Source organism: Chiloscyllium punctatum, chromosome 26 (assembly GCF_047496795.1).
Source record: "Chiloscyllium punctatum isolate Juve2018m chromosome 26, sChiPun1.3, whole genome shotgun sequence".
NCBI classification, from domain to species: domain Eukaryota; kingdom Metazoa; phylum Chordata; class Chondrichthyes; order Orectolobiformes; family Hemiscylliidae; genus Chiloscyllium; species Chiloscyllium punctatum.
In genome coordinates this window covers 15,686,104-15,712,548 of record NC_092764.1, presented here as the reverse complement: position 1 = coordinate 15,712,548, position 26,445 = coordinate 15,686,104, and the positions used below count along the sequence as shown (strand labels likewise).

Here is a 26,445-nt window from a genome sequence, read left to right as displayed (position 1 = left end):
GTTCTTTTATTTTGGGAACGGGCCAAGAAGACAGCCAATTATTGTTATTTTATGTTTACTGTCGATGCAGAGAAGCTGCTGCAGCAGTTCTTGGTAAAATTACAGGCAGGCTGGTGCTTTGAAGGACAAGCCCGTTCGATGGAACAAAGGACAAATTCAGCTCCAGACCTTCCTCTGCATGGGACAGTGCTCATGCGTGTCCATTATTCTGTTATTTTGGGCAATTACACACTTTTGCCTTTCACAAAAGACCCCTACTCTCTTGGCCACTTTGGCATTAGGTAGTTTTTGAGCCAAGTTTTTTTTAACTTGCAAGTTTGATCTTTTATCCCAACAAATTTTAGTTTTATATCTTTATTTGCTGGTATTTAATTCTTATCCCAATTTTCCTCCTCTTCTGCTTAAAGAACTAATTCACACAGGACTACCGTCACACAAAGACCAACAGCTAGACAGCATCTCTCTGGTGGTGGACAATCTTTGTGTGCAAACCTTGATAAGATATTCCAGCTATTCAACTATGGAGGTATCACATTTAATCGTAATGGTTCTTCCTTTGACATTCACACACATGACCTTTCCTTTAGGATTTGCTGGATTGCATTCAGAAATAAGAGTATTTTGCTGAATTTTAGCCTTCCATCTACAACCATTCATCTTTTATCAACAGCTGAGATCAACTTCTATCAAACAAACTTAGGCATTTGGTGACTTAAGCCATGACCTTGTTGAATGGTGGAACAGGCTTAAGGGGCTGGATGGCCTACTCCTTCTCCTCGTTATTATGTTCTTATGGATTGTGACTGGCGATTAAAGATTCACCTTGCACCCTTACAATAGGAACACCATTAAGGGAGAAAGCAACATTACACCACACCAAGTTTGGCCATATTTATGAAGTTAAATTGAATATTATTGTTTTAGACATGTCAGCAAGGTAGTGGAATCTTACCAATAACAGTGCAAAAAGCATGTGTGTTTGAATTTTTCCCTTTACATTGATACTGCCCCATCCCTATAAGGTGCTCCAATCAGAAAATGATTGCGAACTTACAAACTTCTGTCTGATTCTAAAAATGCCACACAATGTGCGTAAATATACTTTATGTGAAATCTACCCAATGCATCTGCGAATAAAGTCTAGAAAGGTTTTCCATTGGATTTAAGCTGGTCAATATCTCGACCTAATGTATGGATGGTTGCATGAAACCCATTTTGCTGCCAAGATCCCTAACATGTGAGATATTGCTGGAGAGTTCACCAACTGTGTCACTGGGTTATTTAATAAAGTGAGGAAGTACATTCACCTGTTAGGTTAACAACTCACAGAACAACATGGAACTATTTGCCATTCCTTCATTTTCCCAGTAGTGATAAGGGTGGGTGGACTGAAGCAGTTTGAGAACGTGACTTGACCATCACCTTCTCATTCGCAGATAGGGATGAGCCACAGATATTGGTCTTGCCAGCAATGACAACCAAGATAGAAGTATCTTTCTCTCCTGTCACCCTAATGATTGAAAAGTTGTGGACCAACCGGGTTTTATAAACAGCATACAGCAGAGTTAGGTTCATTCTCTACACAAGATTCAATCTTGAAGAATGCCCTGTCCTTCATATATAAAATGTAAAGGGCAGTAAACCAATATCCTTCATCAATTTGATTTCGATTAATTTGCTAAAAGAGTACTTAATTAAAAGGGCTATTACAAAATTAACAAAAGAAAATGAGAATTTTACTTTTGCACAAGAGTGTAAAATGGATGATACAGATTCAGCTTTTGTGACACCCAATTCTCTTTTACATTTTCATTTATTGACTGTTTCAGATAATGCAGGGGCATAATGACAAGTTTTCAGTGAGGCCTGATTAGATTGGCAAATCATCTCAAAAAAAAGGATAGTATACTTACTTTTGTAAACAAATAGATTAATAGCATGTGGATTAATTAAAATATAACTTTTTTCAGTTGGGGGGGGGGTCTCTTAGTTTTCTTTCAAAAAGGTTTTTACGATTTCCAATGTGTATGTGTAGGGATGCTGCACAAAGGTCATGCATGATTTGATTTCTTCGTTGCTGAATACTGTGGTCAGTGTCTTTAAATGTGGTTGTCAGGTGTGGTTTGTTGAGAATTTGCTATTTGACCTGAACCTGTGGTCATGGTGGTACATCAGGTATTGGCAGTTAAAACAATGTAGGCACAGCACCAGATAATGTTTGGTGTACATTATTATAATGGTGTACATTGTGTAATTGACTTTAGTGGTTTCCAATTATGTTAATTAAATGTTATGGATTTGGACAAGTAAACCAGCAATGACATACTGCAACTTGAATTAGTGAATTGAGTTACATTTGCCAGACTTTATTTAAAATGCAAATAGTTCATATGTTTAAAATACCATGAAGGGCTCAAAATAATTCAAAACATGTTAATAACTTTATACACAGGTCCAAAATATAGCTTTAAGGAGACAATCAGTTTTTTTAAGTCCAGGTAATCAAAATTCAGATGATAATGTCCCTGCACGAATAGAATAAAGTTTGCAGCAATTGCAAAGAGGGAGACAAGTGATATGTCCATTAAAACTATTAACGTCCTGCTCAAAACTCTCTCATCAGAAAGAAAGTGAAGGCTACATTTGCCTATAGTTATGAATAATGGACAATTAATGCCGATGTCCATGCACTTCTCTGATGCACAGTTAGTTGGAGTTTGCTGTGTGCATATTCCATACAGCCAACATTGCTAAAACAGATTATCTGCTCATTATAACATTGCTGTTTGTGTGTAAGTTGGCCACTGTGTTTTATGATTAAAACAATGACTACACTTCAGAAACAATTCATTGACTGTCTAGTCTTTGTCTTATTGCTAAACAGTCCTGAGGCAGTGAAAATGCTGTACAAATTAAAGTCTTTCTTTTTATTCCTTTCACTACAGTGACTAGATTTCAAAAGCCATTCATTGGCAATGAAACACTTTGGCACGTCCTGAGCTTTAAGTAGAGGTTCATTCTTTCTTTGGTGTCGTATAGTGGGGGAAGGGAAAATTCATATTTCAAGAGAAGTAATTGGACTGATTGCAGACTCAAGGTTTCACAGCCATTTTCAGTGTGAAAAATGGGAGGGAATAAGGAAATAGCTCATTTGAAGGTAAGGATTCATTTGAGCTTTTCAAATCGTGATATAATACTGAAATGCTCAGTAGACAATCATCCCCTTAACTTAATCAAGAAAGGAGGACTTGCAATAATAATATGCTTTATTATGTCTCTGAGAAACATTCTGAAACACTTCCCACACAATCAACTACTTTGAACACAGTCATTGCTGTAGCCATTTTGTGCACATGATAACACAAACGCCATTTAATTTTGGAAGCATGTAATTTTGTTAGAATAGCACTGGGAGGAATCCCTGTTGTGCACCAAATTTTCCCATGGGATTTTCAGCACCCTTTTAATTCATTACAGCAAACAAGCAAATAAGTCTTATCTTGTATTGGTCTGACAGTGCAACTTTTAGGTAAAAACAATGACTGCAGATGTTGGAAACCAGCAGAAGCTACCTGGATGCTGCCTGAACTGCTGTGCTCTTCCAGCACCACTAATCCAGTGCAACTTTTATTCAGTGTTGAATCGATCTGTCAGAATATGCTGCGTGCTTCATATTCAATTCCAGATCTTGAACCCTCAAACTGTAACTCAGTGGGAAGCGCATCGCCAAATGAGCAAAATTCACAATGCATATCCACTTACCTAATTTTTAAAATAAATTTTGCTTTTCATGAGTCACTCTTCTGACCTACAACTGATCCGATCCCGTGACCCTGCCTTTCTGGACTTAGTTTGGAAGTGACTGTGGCTTTGCTCAGAGAAAACCCCTAGGCTTTCATTTGCAATATGACTCTGCAGGGAATTAAGAACATAGGCTACATCCTAATGTTCCACAGCAAAGTACTTTGAAGTGCCAAACGAATCCTGATGTCTAATTAGTGTGTTGTAAAATGTCAGATAGCCTCAGGTAGTAGACAAGTGTAACTTAGAGAACTGGAAGCTAGTTTAAGGATTTCATGAAAGAAAACTTTCTCAGCTAGCACCTTTCTCCTGAAATTACAAGAACATGATAATGGAGGAGCCTTTAATGAGATTGGATTTGAAGAAATATTTAATTGATTTTCAATATACAGTGGGAAGAAAAATTTGGTATTGATCAAAATTAATTTTTAAAAATACTCACAGGTATGCTTGAGGTGTCCAGTTAACTTTCTGAAGGTTCTGCAATTGGTTTAAAGAAACATTTTATCAAAAAATCAATGTAGTTTTGTGATCAACGTAAGCACTGAGAACTGGACTTTGAGTCCTGATAAAATGCAACAGGGAAGATCATCTTTTCCCTTTGTTGCTTGGTGATTTTCATTAAACCATTAATTCATTGAAACTATGATTAAAATATGCACATTTAAGGTCTTTAAAAGACATGTTGAGGTGGACATTAGGACATTTGAATATTGTTTGGGAATTCCCCTTCTTGTGAAACGTAAAGGAGCTTCCTCCACACCAAACACTGCTTGCTCATCGCTCTCTTGCTTTCTGACATACTCTGTTTCTCAGTAACAAAAGTCTAAATATAAAGCTGTCCTCCTCATGCTCAAGTCCCTTTATGATCTTTGCCTTATGGTCTCTGTACCCACATTAGCCCAATGATCCCCTGGAGTTCCCATTGCTCTGATTCCAGTCTGTTTAAGAGTCAAGATCCTAGCTATTATTTATCGCTCAACTAACATTACTAAGTATGCAAATGCCACGTTCCTCCTTCTTCTACTCCTGGTTGTTGTACCTTAAGCCAGCCAAGTTCCATATTCTGTAAAACACTCCTTAAACTCCACTTTACCTTCCACTCTTCCTTTAAGGGAAATCTTAAAAGCTACATCATTGTCAAATTAATCGCTTTTCATACCTCTGTGAGGTGCTTTCGGTTGACTATGTTAAAGCTGTTATACAAATGCTACTTGTCAAATGCTAGTATTGATTAATATCAACAGTCCCAGTCAAACCATCAGTCCAACAACATACCTGAAGTATTCATGCAATGCTTTATGCCGTGAGATATACAAGAATGTCTATGTATATTAAAGCACAAATCTGGATATTTATATGCTGCCATTTGAGGACATGCACTCAATACATTTTGTAGGGCACTCTTTTGTCCATTGTATGTTTTCTTCTATTTATGTTAAATAGGTTAAGATTTCAGCCAAAATTACAGGTGATGAACTCTGCAGGCACAAATACCACCAAAAGTAATTTCTCAACTGTCATTTCTTAATACAGAATTATTGTTCCATTTGTGTCACAGACAGTCTATCTGTGTTACCTACAATTGCATTTTCAACACAGAAATAGGTCATTGAGTGCAAATGGTCAGTTTTGATGTGAATGCACCATACAAGCTTCCTCCAGCTGTATTCCATCTCAAATGCTTGGACATTTATGTGTCTCTGTCTTTATGAGATATTTACAAAGAACTTAAAAATAGAGTACGATTTATCTGTCAAAGCCTTCCTTTCCTATGAACAGCTCCTATATTATTGTCATTGTTGAGCTACAGTATAAAGTTTTTGTTCTTGTGAGGTGACATGAAGCGAGATAGTGAAACTTTGCAGCTCAGTAGAAGTGGGGATTAATAAATAGGTAATTAAACATTGACAGTTGTGATAGTAGATATGAACAAAACAATGGCAGAAAAGTACTGTCAAAACTGTAACACCAGCGAGAGTTGGTTGCATAAAAATTCCTAAACTTCACCCTCGAGTGCTAAACTGCCATCTGAACCAGTTTGATTTAGTCACCTACAGCAGTCTTTAAAGTTGCAAATGACCTGTTTAATAACCAGAACATTCCTTAAGTGTATCATTTCAGATTTTTTTTCCTCTTTCCTCCTTTCTTGGGTTCCACGTGCTATGCACAATCTGTTCTCACAATAGGAACTGTCTACAGTCTGATTAATACCTTGTCCCCTTGAGGGCCTGGCTGAAATTGAGAATTTGCCAGATGGGGAATTGGTGGGTGTGAGCCTGAATCCTATCACTCTGTGGCAGAATGTGTTTTGTTGACATGCATCAAATCTGTGGCCTGATTTCTTGCACCAAGTGAAAACAAAAGTCATGTTGATGGCAGTGGGAGACTAGTGCCACCTGTTCACTCAAAAGAAAAGGCGCACTTTGTGACTTCGGTGAAAACTAGCGGATTGGGCAATGGTAAACTGCAGGATGTGGGCTTCCTTTTGGGCTCTTTAAGTACACCAGAGTCTGTTCTGTCACATTGGCATACTGAGACCAAGAGGGAGACACACATATCAATTCATGTTTGAAAAGTTTTGAAAAACAATGATACATGAGACAACATGTATAAAAATCCGCAGGTTACCTGTACTTGCCGCTGATTGGGATGTGCCTGGGATGCCAGTCCCAGGTAATGATCGTCATAGCTCCCTGTGGACGCACAAAACAGGGGGTATTAGCAGGGAAACTGCTGACGTCACACAAAACTGATCTAGGGTTGCCAACTCTGGTTGGACATATTCCTGGAAGTTCCGTGACATAACCCCGCTCCCCCCCCAATCTTTGACTGCCTTTCTGAGTGAGGCAGTTTCATCCCCTATTTACAACAACGTTTTTTACCAAGTGAAAAAAAAACTGATGTGTTCAAAGCCCCTGTGATTTTTTTCATGGGTTGCTTGTAACAGTGTCCAGGAGATTAATATCAAAGTCCTGGAGGGTTGGCAACCCTAACTTGTGCATGTTATACCAAAATGGGGATTTTAAAGTCTTGACTAATGATTTCTAAAATCTAGCTGCATATATTAGGAATAAAACCAGTCCTCCTCTCACAGTAAATTATGGCAATTCTCAGCCTTCCATTTTGTTTTCGTTCTGTGTGCCTGTACCCTTCAAATTCTGCAATTTTCATGAAGTAAATGTTCATTGGTGCTTTCAATTTATATCTAGTCTTGGGTTCTATGGAAACCTGACCCTATAGATACTAAAAGGAAAAGGGTTTTTCTGTTGGCTGGAGAATTTGAGGAGAATAATCTCAGGCTAAGAGAGCAATCATTTAAGACTGAGCTAAAGAGGCATTTCTCCTCTCAGATGGCTATGAATTTTCACAATTCTTCACTCCAGGTAACTTTAATTGCTCAACCATTCAATCTAGTCAATGCTGAGATTTGGATTCAGGAGAAATCAAGTGATATGGGGATGGACAAGACAAGCCATGAACTATTGAATGATGTTGCAGCTTGAAAAGCTGTATGGCCTACTCTAGCTCTCATGTCCTACTCTTTTACATTCATATTGCCATTGAGTAGTTGAGAATTTCAAAAATTCATTCATGGATGGCAGGTTGTCTATCTTTAATTGCCTTTGTGGAGGTGATGGTGAATTCATGCCGATGATTACATGACCTGATCTCATCCTTGTTGCTACAGGTGAGGCAGATGGAGCATTCAAGTAGGAGGTTAGATCAAGAAAGTAACTTCCTTTTTGAAAGGTTTTCCCTTGCAATATCTTCTTGCATCTATTTTGATTGTGGCCTTGGTAGAATCATATCCAACCTTTAAGTTAGCAATGGTATTAATATTGAAATGTGAGTGAAAAAGAGAGAACAACAATTATGGGTTTGCAACAAGAAAATGCTGTATTAATGCTGATTCATGGCCAGGATGAAGACAGGTATAACAACTAAAATCCATACCCTTGATCTCTATCTACTGGCTCCCTAACTGGAAAGTGCATTTGCAATGAACATTGGTTGAGATTTGGGCTTCAGTGGGTCACTGCCTTTTCAAAACCTGCTGTTTATATTAACATATTAAAGATTGTCACCAATTACTGAGTAGCCCATATCTCATCTACCAGCCTCCAGTTCAAGTTAAGAGGATTGAAGAAAATTGAAACCTCTGCCACTCACAAAAGCAAACTCTAAACTTTTATTCAGACATTGGTTTATGGATTGTAGTGTTGCAAACCTTCCCAGGACATTCAACAGATTTGTAAAACATTTACGTTTGAGGCTATACCTCAGAGAATAAACCTATATTTAGATTTTCACAATCTCTGCAAGGTGCTGTGTTCTATATATAGTAATAAATCAGCAGTGCGACAAATCACCTTTTGTTAACACATGGGACTGAGCACCATCAACTATTTGACTTGGCAAATCTTACCTAACACACGATTGTGCATTTGTCCAACTGCATCATGTTAATATGGAGTTAAGTTCCTGAATTTATGAATCTCACCCTTGAGAACTACTTTCATATGTTCCTCACCAACTACTATTTTCTCGAAATTCTCAAAATGCTCCCAAAATATTTTTCTAGGATTCAGACAATGTGCAAGAATGAAAAGAGAAAAATGGGATTTTACTTGAATGTAGCGTCAGTGTTGATCTTCCAAAAAACAACTCAGTGAAGAGACAGTCCAGTATATACTGAATTGGATGATGGTTTTTTAAAATCAATTTGAAACATTTCTGCTTTTCGTGATCCTCAAGTCTAATCTGTTTTCCCTTGTTGGTGTTGGAGGTGTGAGCGATAAAAGCAACATGAATATAAAGTGAAATGATGGTGATACCAGATTACTTCTCAAGTATAGACTTCAATTTGTAAACACAAAACCAGATATAAAAATAACTGTATTGAATAAATCATTGCATGATTCAAATCAGATAAGAGGAATGCTGGTATTTAAAGTGTTTTTGAGAAACTAGATATCCATTTGATCTTTTAGTCCTTTGTTGTCTAAACTTAAAACTGTTAATTCTGGTTGATCACGCAATGCTTGACCAACTCATCTTGTTTGGCATTATTAAATGCTTCAACTGAAAGGCAGCACCCCTGACGGAGTTGCACTCCACTAGAATGGGATTCGGACTCATGTTTAAGATGTCATATACTTTTCACTGTCCCATGGAATTCCTCACTGTAGCGATCATACTCAAAACTGCATTGAACTAACTTAGGCTAAATTCTGAAGTATGGGTTCTTGAACCTGGGGAGAAAGACCTCTCGTTTTCATTGTAAGTGCTGCTGGACAGCATTTTCAGGTGGTTTTGCAGATCACGTGTTGCATGCTTCTTGCAACTACACGCACTTAAGCCTGCCATTGAAGTCAGCCAATTGTGGCGACTTTATTTTGCTTGATAGAATAGGTAAAGGATGTGACATTGAGGAATCATTTACACACCAGGAAATTGCCTTAAGACTACTCATGGATTACCTGATTGAGCATGAGTGAAAATCCTTTAAGAGATATACCCCCGACAAGGAAATGTTAGCATTAATCCTGCTTTAATTCTGCCTATGTTTGGGGCACAGTAGCATTGTCCCTACCTCTGAGACAGGATGTCTAGGTTCAAACCCACATGCTCCAGGAGTTTGTAAGAACATCTCTGAACAGGTTAAATGCAGATTAAGGGCTATATTGTGATGTTCCTGACTAAACTGCCTGGAGATTTTTAGCAATTTTGAAGGACCATATCAAGAATTGATAGGACTTCCGACCAATGGCCAACTTGTTTGTAACATGCAACTAGGAAGAAGGGTTTAATTTCCAGCAGCAGAAATTATGGTGAAGTCAGCCTCAGCTGCAAGTAATGGAATTCCGAAGTATTGTTCAACAATAATGTTTATAGAAAGCTAGGAAAGAAAGACAGGAAATATATGCTTGTCCACCATGAATGCAATATTACATATTAGTCCTAATTTAAACTTAGTTATTGGTGGAGGGAATGGGAAGGAAATGGCAAGAAGGAGGCACCATGGGCCGGCCTGGATTAGATGACATGATCGTTAAGGTTTGTGAATAGGGTCATGATGCTATTGGAAAAGGAAAGAGGTGTATATGGACCACTCACACTTAATTCTTGTATTCTGAAGAACAATGCTTAACTTTTATTTCACTCATTCATGGGATCTGGGCATCCCTGGCTTGTATTTTTTGCCCATGGGCAGCTCATCACATTGATGTGTGTCTGGAATCACATTTACGCCAGACCAGGCATGGAAGACAGATTGGCAAGGCGAAAGTGGATACTGCAGATGCTGGAAATGAGAATCAAGACTTGAGTGGTACTAGAAAAGCACAGCAGATCAGGCAGCATCCCAGGAGCAGGAAAATCAATGTTTTGGGCAAAAACCCTTAATCAGGAATGGAAGACAGATTTCCTTCTCTAAAAGACATATTAGTGAACTAAATGGATTTTCCCTCAACAAACAACAATGGTCATCATTAGACTCTTATTTCCAGATTTTTTATTAGATTCATATTCCACCATCTACCATGACAGGATTTGAACCATACCCCAGATTATTACCTGGGTCTCTGGACTAATAGTCCAGCAATAACATAACTTTGCCATTACCTCAGTGCATATGTGCATAGTTACATGTGTGCCCATTTTTGATATCTTTGTAAGATTTTCAATAACAACACCCTAAAAGAAAGTAACTGGGAGAAATCAATTGCCTCATACCTGGTATAACAGCCCTTGATCATCAAGGCAAATTTAAGGAACTACAAGATTCTAACTTGGATTTTAAAAGGAATAATATTAGTGATCTTCAGAAAACTGGAAAGGATGTGCCCTGGGATATTGAATGAATTTAGAAAAACATGCAATTAGGCCAGATAAGAGCACTTTTTTTCAGAGAGAATTGTTGACCTGTGGAACTAATTTGTCAACACAAGTAGTCAGTGTGGATTCACTAGAGTGCTTCAAACAGGGTCTGGATAAATAGACTGAATGAAAGACCAGAGAAAGTGAGGACTGCAGATACTGGAGATCAGGATCGAGAGTGTGGCGCTGGAAAAGTACAGCAGGTCAGGCAGCATCTGAGGAGCAGAAGAATCAACATTTCGGGCATAAGCCCTTTTTGGACAGAGTGAGCACTGTTCTCACTTCATCAGTTTTGCCGGGCTACTGAATGAAAGATCACTCGAATTACACAATATAGATATCTTTACTGGACCTACTGTTATCACGTTATTCTTAACAGATTTTTAATTAATAAGTGAGTCAAGGGTTATGGAGAAAAGGCAGGAAAGTGGAGTTGATGATTATCAGGTCAGCCAAGACCTCACTGAATAATGAATTATACTCAATGGGCTGAATAGCATGCTTCTGCTCCTACATCTTATGATCTTATAGTTGCAGTTACAGATCTTCTGTAAGTTGCTTGAATACCTCAAAAGGTCAGGGAGTAATTTCCCAGCTGTTTCCAAAATTGACTCTTATCTCCTTTCTTGTATAGAAATTGTGTGAAGGGTGGGGTTGGTGTGTATTCAGGCTGTACCATCCAGTGAACCTTGATGAAGTGGTTTACCTGGTGCTGTTTTTTCTCCATCATACTTACGCTTTGTTCACAACCAACATGAATGTGAAATTTCTGATCCTGTCCTGATATGCCTACTAAGTATAATTGGGAATTAATTTGAAGTGGTTATTGGGAATCCTCAATAGATTTCAGCTGTACACATTTTGTGATTTATGATTGATTAATGTATTGTCACCTGTAACCAAGTACAGTGAAAAGCTTTGTTTATGAGCAGTACAGGAAAATCATAGTAAGCAAGGATGTACAGATCAAAAAGACTTAGACAGAGGCATACAGATTACATTGCACAGGGCATGCACTAGATAGGTTTTAATAATGTGCATTGTGACATTTCATGGAACATTTCTGCAGTATTTCATTTTTTGCTCTTTCCCCGGGATCTGAATTTAATCCCTATGTTTATAAAATAAATACAAAAACAGGTTCTGATAGGACCTGATATGTTAACTCTGCTTTCTCTCTATAGATGCTGCCACACCTGTTGAGTTTCCCCAGCTATTTCTGCAGCAGATTTCCAGCATCTGCAGTTCTTTGTTTTGTGCCTATGTTTATGATGTCCTCCTTAGGTGGGCTGGTCTACGTTCTATATTTGCTTCTGGATATTCTTAATGCTGGTCCTGTCCCGTCCATCAAAAGCATTGTTGATTATTATTGTTCATTAGGTGAGTGCAAAATCCTATCAGTGACTTAACTCTCTTCACTGTGAGCAGGAACACCTGAAGTGCTGATGCCAGTCAAGCCTGGGGTTAGGAACTTGTTAGTTATTCAGCAGTCTATCATTACATTCCCACATCATTTTCTCTGAATGTGGACTCTTCTGATGCTTTCAAATTAATTCATCAATAATGATTGAACAATCTAACTACTGGAATAAAATAAGTACTCAGCCTTAGACATCAAACACACTTTGCAGAATAGAATTGCAACAAAGATGATCATTGTTCACAACTGGGATGAGTAATTACAGCAAAACAAAATTATTGCAGATGTGTTTCAGAATCTTGCCTGAGGCCATCTTGCTGATGTCTGTATATACTTGGCTGCATTGAGTTTGTTGATTAATGATTCAGATTTTAAAAATCAAGTGTAAGTGCCTAGCGGCAATTAAGTTAATTTAAAGCCAATCCAAATTTAAAATGCATTATTTATGGTACTGGCTTCACTCTAAAGCTTGTATCCAAACCCGAAACCAAATCTATTGCAATGTTGATTTAAAGGCAGAAGGACAGGCATTTATAAAGCACCTTTCATGACTTCAGGACATCTCAAAGCATTTTGAAATCAGAGAAGAAATTTTATTAATGAAGTCACTGTTGGAGACACAGCAGCCAATTTCGGTCTAGCAGTCACCCAGTAACAGCAATGTGATGATAACTGAGTATTCTGTTTTGGTGATGTTTATTTGGGAATAAATATTGACCAGAACATTAACGATAAAGCCCCTGCTTTTGCATCAAAATAGTGCCATGGGATCTTGTATTCAACCAAGAGAAGACAAAGGGATCAGTTTCATGTTTCACTCCAGACACCCCGTCCAATAATGCAGCACTACTTCAGCACTTCACTCAGTGTCAGTCGAGATTTTTATGCTCGCTCACACTGTGTACCCACTTCATAAGATACTTTCTTCTGACTCAAAGGGAAGAGTGCAGTTCTACAGAGCTATTGATGAAAAATGTCTTTAAGAACAGACATAGTGACGAAGAAAGCACTTCCACCTTTTTTTGGTTTGGAAGCAAAGTACAAGGAGAAAATCCTGACTCTGTGTGGTAAGTGTGCAGGAAGTGATAAATCTGTCAGAGTTATGTACAATGGTCCAATGGTCAGCTTCCTTGGGACATGGATTTCAATTCAGCTCAGTCTATTCAGCTGAAAGCTTCCTCCTTCTGTTAGCAGTAAAAACTCCACATGAATTAGTTTAGATGCTTTAAACTAATGGGTGTAAACCTGATCTTAATTAAGCAAAATAAGTGCTAGCTTCACAGTATGATTGCAAATGTATGCAAGTGTATCGGTTGTTTTGGTAAATTAGATGCATTTATGAGATTGGTCATTTAATATCATTGGGGAAACTTTACTTTGTGTTTGGCCTGAACCAAATTTCAGCCAGTGAATTGAAAAGCCACCAATATTATTCAAGACAGAAGAGAGACAGAAAGCTGGAGACAATGCACCAGTTAGTCCATCATTTGCCATTGGGGAAAATATTAGAAGGACATTTAGGAAAATCACATTAGAATCAGGCTGAGTCAAAACATTTTTGTGAAAGGGAAATTGTGTTTGTTAAACTTGTTAGACTTTTTTGAGGATGGAAAGAGCAAGGTGAATAAAAGGGCACCTGTGGACGCGATGTGAACTAAAAGCAGAAAATGATGGACAAACTTAGCAGGAGGCATGTTAATGTTCTGAGTCCAATATGATTGATCTTCAGAACAGTGGATTTGGCACATCTGGATTTCCAAAGGTATTCCAAAACATGCCATATAAAAGGTTACTACACAGGATAAGAACTCATTGTGTTGTGGATAAAATCAAGGCTTAAATAAAGGATGGGCCAACAAACAGAATCATAGAGTCATTCAGTATGGAAACAGACCCTTCTGTCCAACTTGTCCATGCTGACCATATTTCTCAAACCAAACTAGTCCGGCTCTCCTGCTTTCCCTTCAAATCTTTCCTATTCATGTACCTGTCCAAATGTATTTTAATTATTATAATTATACCTGCATCTATCACTTCCTCTGGTAGTTCACTCCATATGTGAACCACTGTCGGTGTGAAAAAAAGCCTTTCCCCATTTTGAAAAAAAGTCTAGGCCTCTTCTTCCTTCCAAACTGCATAAACTAACACTTTCCATCTACCACTTCTTTTCCCATTCCCCTAGCCTGGCAAGTCCGTCTTCAGCCTTCCTGCTTCCTCAACACTCCTGTCCTTCCACTTATCTTTGTGTCAGCTGCAAACTTAGCAACAACGCCCTCAGTTCCTTCATCTAGATTATTCATGTATAATGTATAAGTTGTGGTCCTAACCTTGACCCTTGTGGAACTCCACAAGTCATTGGCTGCCATCCTGAAGAAAACTCCTTTATACCTACATTCTGCTTTCTCTCAGTCAGTCAATCATCAGCCCTGCTGGTACTTTGCTCCTGAAACCTGGGCTCTTGCCTTATTTGGCAGTCTGCTGTGAGGCACCTTGTCAAAGGCTTTCTGGAAATTCAAATCCACTTGCTCTCCTTTGTCTAACTTTCTCATTACTTCCCCACAGAATTCTAACAGAAATGTCAGGCATGATCTCCCCTTGATGGAGTTGTGCTGACTCTTTTTTTAGCATTCACTTCCAAGTACTCTGCAAACTCATCTTTAATAATGGACTCTAAAATCTTACGAATGACTATTGTCAGGCTAAATTTCCTGTCTTCTGCCTCCCTCCCTTCTTCAAAAGGGGAGTTACAGTAGCTATTCTCCAGTCCTCTCGCACCCTCCCTGACTCCATTGGTTCCTGAATGATCACCAATGCTGCCACTGACCAAGTGCTATCCTTCTCTCCTTGCTGTCAAAGTCCCTCCACACTCTGTCATAGCCCCCAGTTGGTAAATCCCTCCCATCCTCACTCCCTTGTGGCCTTGGATCCAGAGATGATATTTGACCTTGAGTAGGTGCTGTCCTGATATCAGCACACCCATATGCTCACCGATGCTGTCATTCAAAAGAACTGCTGGCCTCTGATTGACCAGGATTATTGAAACATAGAAAATAGGAACAGGAGCAGGCCATTTGAGCTTGCTCTGCCATTCAGTATAATCATGGATGATGGTCCAACTCAGTCGCCTGCTCTTACCCTCTCCCCACACTCTTTGATCCCTTTATTCCGAAGAACATTTCCTTCTTGAAAACATTCAATATTTTGGCCTCAACCACTTTCTGTAGCAGAGAATTTCACAGGCTTAACACTCTCTGGGTGAAAACATTCCTCCTCATCTCAGTTCTAAACAGCCTGCCCATATCTTTAAACTGGTTCTGGGCTCACCAGTCCTCAGGCAAATCTTTCTTGCATTTACCTCGTCTAGCCCTGTTAGAATTTCCAAGGTGAGATTCCCCTGTCATCCTTCTAAACTCCAGGGAATATAGTCCTGAACAATCCAGTCTCTCTTCATTTGTCCTTGGTTCTTGGGAAGGCCTTCCACCGTCCAATCAGCTACCAGAGCAGCACTCAGTATGCAGGCATTTCCGAAAATAGCCAATGTGGGTCTCCTCTTCCTGGCTCGCTAGCTGGTGACCGAGCACCACTTTATCTCAAAAAGTGCTGCCTGATGTAACATGTCATGGGGGTTATTAGATCCTGGAGCCACTATTCAGAAATAAAGGGTCACCCATTTAAGACAGACATTAGGAGGAATGCCTTGTTGGAAGCAGAAATTATTGGAGGTGGGCCGGACTACAGAGTTGAGGTTAAAATCAGATCAGCCACAAAGTCATTAAATGGCAGAAACAGGCTCAGAGGGCTGAATGGCCTCCCCTTGTTTCTCATTCTTCTGCTTGTAAGTCTCAGAGGATTGTCAATCTTTGGAATTCTCTCTCACTGGCAGCAGTCGAGCCTGTGTTACTGAATATATTCAAGGCTGAGTTTTGATTGACAAGCAAGTCAAAGGTTATCGGAGTACAGGCAGGGAAGTGGGGTTCAGAGCACAGTCAGATCCATCGTAATCTTCTTGATAGACAGAGCTGGCTCGATGGACAAAATGGCCTGCTGCTGCTCCTATTTCTTATGATCTGTGAGTGATAGATGTGGCAGAGGGAACTAAAAATGAGAAAACGGGCACTCAGAGCTTTGAACTTGACACGCATACAAATTGAAAGTGAAAATATGTAGATGTTAAAATTCTACACCTCATACTATGAGCCACAGTTAGGTACAGTGACCTATATTGTTGGTTTAAAATGAGTTAAATTTGCTTTTGCATCTCTGATGATCTGAAACTTGGAATAGAGAGCTTCTTGGAAAACACCCATATCCACCAGCCATTTCAGATCTGCTGAAGCTAAATTCTGAACCTGAAGACAAGTCACATCTGGCTTGAAACGTTAACTCTGTTTCTCCTCTCCACAGATGCTGCCTGACCTGCTCAGTTCCTCCAGCACTTTCTGTTCATTGTTCAACATCCACAGTATTATACTTTTTGTGTTTTTCTTAAACTGAACTTCAAGCCAAACATTTGTATACAAATACCGTAGTCTATGTCTTCCAGTCTATGGGCTGTTTCCAGCTCAAATTAGATGTAGCTGACACAATTAGATGGACTATCTTAAATAAAATATTGCAACTCCCCAAGGATGTTTCAGTGACAAATTTAAAGCAGACAGCAAGTAAATATAGGATTATGTCTACGTAGCTGTGGTGTTCATGATTTGGAGATGCCGGTGTTGGACTGGGGTGTACAAAGTTAAAAATCACACAACACCAGGATATAGTCCAACAGGTTTAATTGGAAGCACACTAGCTTTCAGAGTGACACTCCTTCATCAGGTGATTGTCTGACTGTGATCAGACTATCACCTGATGAAGAAGCGTCGCTCCGAAAGCTAGTGTGCTTCCAATTAAACCTGTTGGACTATAACCTGGTGTTGTGTGATTGTTAGCTGTGGTGTTTGCATTAATCGCAAACCCAAGTTCTGATAGCTGACCCTTGGGTTTTGTAGACAAAGTTTATTTCCTTTTCAGAGTTTGCTTATTTGAAATAAATTTACAGAATCCCTACAGTGTGGAAGCAGCCATTTGGCCAATCGAGTTGCCTCCCCCCCCACCCTTGGAAGAGCATTCCATGCAGACCCATCCCCTACCCTATCCCTGCAATTTTGCATTTCCCATGGCTAATCCATCAAGCCTGCACATCCCTGTGCACTATGGACAATTTAGCACGGCCAATCCACCTAACCTCCACATCTTTGGACTGTGGGAGGAAGCAAGAATACCAGGAGGAAACCCTCACAGCTACAAGGCGAATGTACAAACTCCAGACCCCAAGATAGCCACCCAAGACCGCAATCAAACTCAGGTCCCTGGTATTGTGAGGCAGCAGTGCTAACCACTGTGCCACTGCGCAGTCCCAAATTATCCTGGCTAAGATTGTAACTTAAAATGTGCAATGATGGGAAGACGCAGAATATTGCAAAGCATTACTTCTGAGTGACTATTAAGAGTAAGCTTGAGGTTAGAAGGAAAAATCACCAAACAAAGTTGGCATGGTGGACCTCAAAGAATATGAGTTCCCTGATTGGGGCTGTTAATCAGATCCAATCAGGGAGCACAGGCTAACAGATAAGTACAGAAGTGTCAGACATCCTGTTGACTCTGAGAGCTGGCTCTGAGGGAGTTGGATCAGTGGCAAGGTCCCGCCACGTGTAAATAAAGGGTGATGGAATACCAGCCCCTGTGGAGTTAGTTAATTATAGATTGTCAATATGTCTGAGGTGTGAATTCAATTCTTTTTTAGTTATTAGTTATGAGCACTCTATCCTCACCACTGAATAGCAAAAATCACTCAGCTGTCAGACACTCCGAAGCCAGTGACTGAATTGACCTCAGCGTGTCAATGACATTAATACTGCAGTATAATTGTTTCAAAGAGCCCAAAGAGCTGGATTTGATCCTTTCCCATACTATATCTTTTACTTAGTGCTTAATGAAAATTTAAGCAAGTATTTAAAATGAATAGCTTTTTTGAGTCTCTATTCCTTTTGATGTGGATAAAGTGAGAGGGGAGAGACCTTGAAAGCACCGAATAGACTGTCTGGACTCACTGGCCAAAGGAAAAATGAACAGTGTTCCATTTTAGTTATTATGGCAACTACAGGTTACAGCTTTTCTTCAACCAACACACACTGCTGCATGCCTTCTTGAGCACAATGAGAGGTACAGGCCAAAGTACAAACAACATAATTAATTTGCCCTGTTTTCCACCCATACCCTCTTCACCTCCCCTTCCATAAATGGAACGAGGATCCTATAAAATCCGAAGCACGGAAAAAGCTATTAATCTGGAATAACTGTATATCTCAAGATGCGGTGTTTAAAGTCATGTCATGAACTTTCAAAAAGCAATGAGGAATTCCAACAATTTACTCCCTAATAGCTTGGAAATGTTTTCATTTTTTCAACAAGATAAGCACATTGAAGATTTAAATGAATAAGCAGGGCTGAGGATTGGCTCCGGTATTAGCTCTACGGCACGTTTTTGTGATATTTAATATTTTTCCTGTCTCTGAAAAGTGACTATATTTTTTTCCTGTTTAAAAAATAAATGTATTCGGAAGGATTTACCTCTGAGCAGACCTGTGTAAAGTAGTAAAGGCTCTTAGTGAATTAGCTGAAAGCTTCATGACTTGAAGCCAACAGTAATAATCATCTTTGATTTCTCCAGGGCCGAAATGACATCATGGTGCTTGAAAAGCACAAGCTTATGTCCGCAGTTACAGTTTTAAAAGAAAAAAAAAGGCTCAACTAACTCAGAAGGCGAAAGATTCTGAAAGGACAAATTCAACCACACTGATGACTGCAGCTTTGCACAATTTCTGTGCAAGTAATTATTCTTGTATCAGCTCAGTTTACTAATGATGCAGGTGGTCATACATTTAGTGTGAGGAAAAATCGAATAGCTTCAATAAACTTTTGTTGTCCACTGTAATGTGCTTTTGGATTGAACGTTGCTCAAGGTTACTATTCAGAGAGGACTGAGGTAGGAGAGACTCTGATTAAGGTCTGCCCAATTATGAGGGTCATTGATAGGGTAGACAGGAAGAACTTTTTTCTCCATAGTACATAGGACATAACAAGGGGCATACATTTAAGGCTAGGAACTGGAGATTTGGAAGGGATTTAAAGAGGGATGTTTTCACCCAGAGGCTGGTGGGTATCTAGAACTCACTGCATGAAAAGGTATTGCAGGTGGAAAGCATTACAACATTTAAAACATATTTAGCTGAACATGTAAGATGCTATAGCAAGCAAGGATATAGGCCAAGTGTTGGGAAATAGGGTTAGAGTAGATAGGTGCTTGACAGGGCACGATGGACCTCTTTCCATGCTATAATTAGATTAGGTTAGCTTTCCTACAGTGTGGAAACAGGCCCTTTGGCCCAACAAGTCCACACCGACCCTCCGAAGAGCAACCCACCCAGATCAATTCCCCTACATTTACCCCAGACTAATGCACCTAACACTCCGGGCAATTTAGCATGGCCAATTGCCATGCAACTAAATTGACCTAAACTGTACCTCTTTGGACTGTGGGAGGAAACCCACGCAGACACGGGGCGAATATGCAAACTCCACACAGACAGTTGCCCAAGATGGGAATTGAACCCGGGTCCCTGGTGCTGTGAGGCAGCAGTGTTAACCACTGAGTCACCGTGCCGCCTGCGAAAGCTGTTGGGGTGAGGGGATTGAGCACTCCATCTCTGGGTGGTTTCGAACCACTAACCTGTCGGTTAACAGCCGAACGCACTGACCAAATGTACCACAGAGACTAATATTATGTAAAAGTTAGGGGTGGTACGGTAGCTCAGTGGTTAGCACTGCCACCTCACAGCGCTAGGAATCCAGGTTCGATTCCAACCTTGGGCAACTGTCTGGGTGGAGTTTGCATATTCCCCCTGTTTCTGTGTGTGCTTCCTCTGGGTGCTCTGGTTTCCTCCCACAGTCCAAAGATGTGTAGGTGAGGGTGGATTGGCCATGCTAAATTGCCAAAATAGTGTTCAGGGATGGTGTTCGTTATGTGCATTGGTCAGGGGTAAACGGAGAGTAATAGGGTAGGGGAATAGGTCTGGGTGGGTTACTCTTTGGAGGGTCATTATGGACTTGTTGGGCCAAAAGGCCTGTTTCCACACTGTAGGGATTCTATGGTTCTGCTCACCCAGGTTTGGGGTGACAGTGATGTTTCTCCTGGTCATCTATTAGTATCCCTCAACCAACATTACTAACTTATATTATTCAGTGAGGATCACCTTGGACATTGCTGTTATTTAGTTGGCTGCCATTGCAGCAATGAACACCATTAAGTAAAGTTATTCATTGGTTGGAATGCACTTTCAGGAATTTTGTGTCCATAAAAGTTGCTGAATAAATACAAGTTCTTTTTCTCTTTCAAGGGTATTTGAATGTATTGGAACCTCTTCTAGATAAAAGGACTGCTTGTGACTCACTGAATAAATCCCCACTTAGCATTCCTTCACACATGAAGGGGTTTTGGTTAATGACAGTTAGCAATATAAGAGGCAGAGCCATTACTTCTGATAATGTCATTTCCGAAGCCTGACTGAATTGGAACTTCCAACAGTCCATATTTGCCGACATCTTTCAATTTTAATAAAGCAGAATATATCTCCAAATCAGACTTGTTGCAGCCATCCCAAAACCTTCCACTTAGTTCAACACTACTCAAGTACATGATGAGATTCTGGTGAATTCCAGCTATCACTGAAAAGCTAACGTAAAGTTGTTGGGGAGGTCTCGACCTTGTCTGATAATGGGAATAAAAATCAGGAGAATAGCTTAGAATGTACTGCGCAGCTGCAATATATTGTTCCCAACTGGTCTGTGCCAAAGTTTATGCTTGGGTCTTCTCCCAGTTTGTTACATCTAACTGCATTTGCATTGAAGGATTATAGGCTTCTGTCTAGAATGAAAGTTATAGCTGAAACATGCTGCCAATTTGCTATCATTCAAAGTGAGTGGGCATGCGTGTGCAAGTCATACCAACAAGAAATGAACCATTCAATAGTTATTTTTTAATTGAAGTAGTAAAACGTTTAACCCATTCAGGGTTAACCCATTCTGAAACTCAAGATGGCGGCAGAGTAAGACACTCCAGCTCGAGCTCCTCTGTTTACCAGTTCCTTTCCTTTTTTTCCCTTTTTTACCTTCTTTGCTGCAGTTTTTCTTCCTCCATGCCCAGCAACTTTTAGCTTCTTAAACTACCCTACCTGGAAGGGATAGAGAATGGATTCCAAGACCAGCCCAATGCAGGAGATGAGTTGGAGGCCAGGCCAGTGCGGGAAGTGAGTCGCAGCTTGAGCACAGAGAGGGAGCAGACCAAGCCCAGCCGACCTAGGGGGGGTGAGTCCTGGAAGTGAGTCACGGGCTGGAGCCAGGAGCGTGAGCAGAACATGTGGGCCAAGTCCCGGAAGTGAGTCAAAGGCTGGAGCCTGGACCTGGAGCAGGAGCAGGGCAGATGAGCTGAGTCCCAGAAGCGAGTTGCGGGCCAGAGCCCAGAACGGGAGCCGAGTCGCAGCCGGTGCCCGGAGCAGAGGCAGAGCACGCGGGCCGAGTCCTGGGATCCGAGTCCCAAGCTGGAGCCCAGAGCGGGAGCAGAGCACGCGGGCCGAGTCCTGGGATCCGAGTCCCAGGCTGGAGCCCAGAGCGTGAGTACAGCACACGGGCCGAGTCCTGGGAGCCGAGTCGCAGCAGGAGCCTGGAGCAGGAGCAGATTGAACCCAGGCCAGCCGGGGTGACGATTCCTGGAGGGGAATCCAGGACAGAGGCCAGTGAGTGGAAGCAATGAGGCCTCAGTTTCTGAAGCCCAGCGGGCACTGACTCAGTGAAAAGAGACTATAACTTGAGTACTTTAAAGATACTTTATATTATCATTCTGGACTTTTGAAACTCTGTATTCCCATGTTCGTCTTTCTTTTTGCTATTTTAATTCTGTAACAACACTTAAAACATCTGAAACTAAGTATCGTGCACCTAAGATGGTGACATTCCAAAATTTTTATTGCACTCATTTGAGTGCAGTTGACAATAAAGGCTGCATTCTAAACCCTTAGTCTCCTCTCCATCTTCTTTTTCTCTAGCAACTCCCAACTTTCATTTCAAGTAAGTAAAACCTTTTGTTTTGACTTGCTTTCCCCTCCCAGTCTTAACATCCTGTATCATGGCCCTCTTGCTTTTCAATAAAGAATATTGAAATTTTAGTGAATGTTTCAGTCTGCTGGTTCAGATTCTCACAAGCAGGTTGTTCAGTATATGTGCAACATTGCTTTAGGACGGTAACTATATATTTGTTAGCTAACAATCCAGTTGTGCCAATTATTGTGTCAGTGGAGGGAATGATTTGTAAAAGCATGATATTTTTTCCAACAAAAGTGACTTTTATAGGTTCTACCATTAGAGAGCAAAATTCTGCTCTATTTGTATCTTTCTGATGAAATGGTAAGAAGTAAGAATTGGTGGAAGTCAGTCACAGAGGGAAATAATGAGTAAAATATTATACATTTACATAAGAAAAGGCTGATTTACGCAAAACTTGGGCCACTCCTACCAATGACCAGAGATATGTACAACATACCTCACTTATTGTTAGCTGAAAATGTGTTGCTGGAAAAGCGCAGCAGGTCAGGCAGCATCCAAGGAACAGGAGAATCGACATTTCAGGCATGAGCCCTTCTTCAGGAATGAAGAGGGTGTGCCCAGCAGGCTAAGATAAAAGGTAGGGAGGAGGGACTTGGGGGAGGGGTGTTGGAAATGCAATAGGTGGAAGGAGGTTAAGGTGAGGGTGATAGGCCGGAGTGGGGGTGGGGGCGGAGAGGTCAGGAAGAAGATTACAGGTCATGAGGGTGGTGCTGAGTTCGAGGGTTGGGACTGACACAAGGTGGGGGGAGGGGAAATGAGGAAACTGGAGAAATCTGAGTTCATCCCTTGTGGTTGGAGGGTTCCTAGGCGGAAGATGAGGTGCTCTTCCTCCAACCGTCGTGTTGCTATGGTCTGGCGATGGAGGAGTCCAAGGACGTGCATGTCCTTGGTGGAGTGGGAGGGGGAGTTGAAGTGTTGAGCCATGGGGTGGTTGGGTTAGTTGGTCCGGGTGTCTCAGAGGTGTTCTCTGAAACATTCCGCAAGTAGGCGGCCTCACTTATTGTTACCTTGGTTCATGTCCAAAGTTATCCTTTTTATTAAGGAAGCTTTTGGTTGGCATCACAGATTCAATACTTCCCTTGTCTGTATCCCTTGTTATGTACTCTTATGCTGAAAGTGCCTTTCTCCCCAGTCACTATGGATGAATCTAGGTATTGAATGCTAACTATTTGCCTGTGACTGGCATCATGAGTGTGCTATTACCTATTGCCCTCACAAACTCAGTTACAATAGAAGTGACTGGCTGGTGACCTAATGGGAAAATCCTGGCTGCTATATAAATTCATAAAGAGGAAATTACTAGTTTCTAGCTTTACTAGCTGAGGGTAACTAAGGTCTTTACTGAGATTAATAAATGACTTGGATGAGGAGATTGAGGGGTGGGTTAGTAAATTTGTAGACGACACAAAGGTTGGAGGTGCTGTTGATAGTATCGAGGGCTATTACGGGCTGCAACACAAAACAGACAGGATGCAGAGCTGGGCTGAGAAATGGCACATGCTGTTCAACCTGGATAAATGCGAAGTGTTGCATTTTGGAAAGTTGAACTTGAATGCTGAATATAGGATTAAAGACAGGATTCTTGGCAGAGTGGAGGAAAGGCGGGATCTTGGTGTTCAAGTGCATAGATCCCTCAAAGTTGCCACCCAAGTGGATAGGGTTGTTAAGAAAGTATATGATGTTTTGGCTTTCATTAACAGGGCGATCGAGTTTAAGAGCTGCAAGGTTTTGCTACATCTCTACGAGTCCCTGGTGAGACCACACTTGGAATATTGTGTCCAGTTCTGGTGGCCCTACTATAGGAGAGATATAGAGATGTTGGACAGGGTGCAAAGGAGGTTTACCAGGGTGCTGCCTGGACTGGAGGGCTTGTCTTACAAAGATAGGTTGACCAAGCTTGGACTTTTCTCTTTGGAGAGAAGGATTGAAGTGAGGTGATCTGATACAAGGTAATGAGAGGCATGGACAGAGTCAACAGCCAGAGACTTTTCCCCAGAGCAGGATTGATTGGGACAAGGGGTCATAATTTTAAGATATTAGGAGGAAGGTATAGAGGAGTCGTCAGAGGTAGGTTCTTTACACAGAGAGTTGTGAATGCATGGAATGCGTTGCCAGCGGTGGTGGTGGAAGCAGAGTCATTGGGGATATTTAAGCATCTGCTAGACATGCACATGGACAGCAGTGAATTGAGGGGTGCGTAGGTTAGGTTATTTTACTTTATATTAGGATTAGTCTTCGGCACAACATTGTAGACCGCACGGCCTGTTCTGTGCTGTACTTTTCTATGTTCTATGTTCTTTGTTCTATGTTCTATTCCGAAAGCTTGTACTTTCAAATAAACCTGTTGGGCTAAAGCCATATGTTGTGTGAGTAACAGCAAAGCCAGCAAAAACCAGGGAATTTAAATTCCTTTTCATGTTATGTCTCTGTATGCGCTATATTGTGCAAACTTGTCAATTCAATGCAGACCTAGTTGATGGAAGACACAGTTGATTCATCTAAGAAATTCACCTCAGTTGATGAAACTTCTTTAGCTACTGAAATCAAATCCACAGGTGGGAAACTGCTCCTGCAATCCATCATTAACTTGTCCTTGTAGAGTTGTACCCATATAAAACAAAATCTGAGAGCTAATGGTGTAGTGTGAGTACTGCCTAGAAAAATAAAGTGGTTTAGATTTGAAGAGATTTTTAGAACATTTTCCAAAGCAGAATCGTGGAAAAATAAAAACATACTGGTTAAAAAAAGAGAGTTCCAAGAAATGCAGATAAAAATGAAAGTATCTATCTCTGATGATTGACAGTTGAAGTGAAAGACAGACATTAATCCAGAGTCTAAAGAAGGGAAGCTTTAGATTGTGTATTTTTAGTGGAAGAGATTTTCGTAACCAGAATGGATCAATATGTGAAAGATCTAAATGCAACCAAGTAACTGGGAGTCAAGTTTACATACCAAATTGTTAAAGGCAAGTGATGATCAAACTCTGATGCAGTTAGAGAGAAAAAAAATCCACCTGGGCCAGAAATCTGAAACAAAATCAGTAATGCTGGACATGCATGGAATGCTAACCAGTTTTTTTTGAGTGTGCCCCATTATCATTTTATTCAAAGAGAAAGTGAAAACAAAGATGAAAGCACACATCTTGCTTTGTGCTCAATCAATCTCATGCTGTTGGTGTTAAAGAGTCTACAGATGCAAGGTAATGGCAGGGGATGGTAGACAACTCTTTAATATGTCCAAATAATTAGGTAGTCTTCCCCTTGTGGAGATTTCAACAGTTCTGTTACCTGGTCTGCAATGTTTCTATTCATCAACTGTATCTTTATAAGGATCATCGTCAGTGTGCCAAATTCAATGCTAAACATTTCTTAGGGAAGCATTTCAACTTAAAACTTCTGCAACCTTCAAACAAAATCTATGTAGTTTCATTTAGAAAGGTTAGTTGGGAGGGAAAATCATTGTCAAGCCTGAAACATGAAATCGATTCAACAAACTGACAAATGCAGCAAACGCCATGTACGGTGAGTGCTATCAGAGAAAAGAAATCACTGATTATGGTACAAAACTACTAAATCAGTCTTTCACTTGAATTAATGGAAAAAAAACTGCTTTTAGTAACAGCAACCTACCTATAATATTGTGAAACATCCCAAGGCAATTCACAGGAGCTCTGTTAAATAACATTTAACACCATACTGGATAAACGTTGTCTTCAGCAAATCATCAACAGGGTCTCATCTGTGTTGATATTTAAACCAATTAAATCGTTCAAAAAGCCAGACATGAAACAGTGACACAGGGTTAGCTTGAGAAGGCCATTATTGCATCCTGTTTACATCTTGACTGTGAACTTTTAAGTTTTGAAGACAGTCTAACCATCTTTTCAAATTTAGCTAAAAATATAACTTTTACCTTGCTTTCAAACACAATTTGGCTGGCAGGTTTTTAAAGAGAAGGAAACTACCTGCAAACATCAGTGTTGTCTTTGAAAGTTTTTAATGTTTGTTTAATTAATTAACCTCATTTTATCTATGGAAGAAGTATGCAGTTTAGGGATGTCTGCAAGTTGCCTAGCCAACAGTACTCTGAACACTGATGTGAAGGTGTGCACCATGTATTTACTATAGGAGCAGGATACA

The 26,445-nt window shown here is 40.4% G+C and overlaps 1 protein-coding gene across 3 annotated transcripts in view; it reads right to left on the bottom strand.

Moving 5' to 3' along the window:
• mafa (MAF bZIP transcription factor a) overlaps nt 1-26,445 on the bottom strand; it is a 350,756-nt gene that overhangs the window by 272,491 nt on the left and 51,820 nt on the right. Inside the window, exons 2-3 of one of the 3 annotated variants that reach the window (XR_011964234.1) lie at nt 6,433-6,497; nt 4,244-4,281 (exon numbers count right to left, since the gene is read on the bottom strand). The exons of 1 other annotated variant lie outside the window; for it this stretch is intronic. The gene's annotated coding sequence lies outside the window, so the exon portion shown is untranslated. The remainder of the gene's footprint in view (nt 1-4,243; nt 4,282-6,432; nt 6,498-26,445) is intronic. One more of the 3 variants, XR_011964233.1, reaches the window with a different exon arrangement.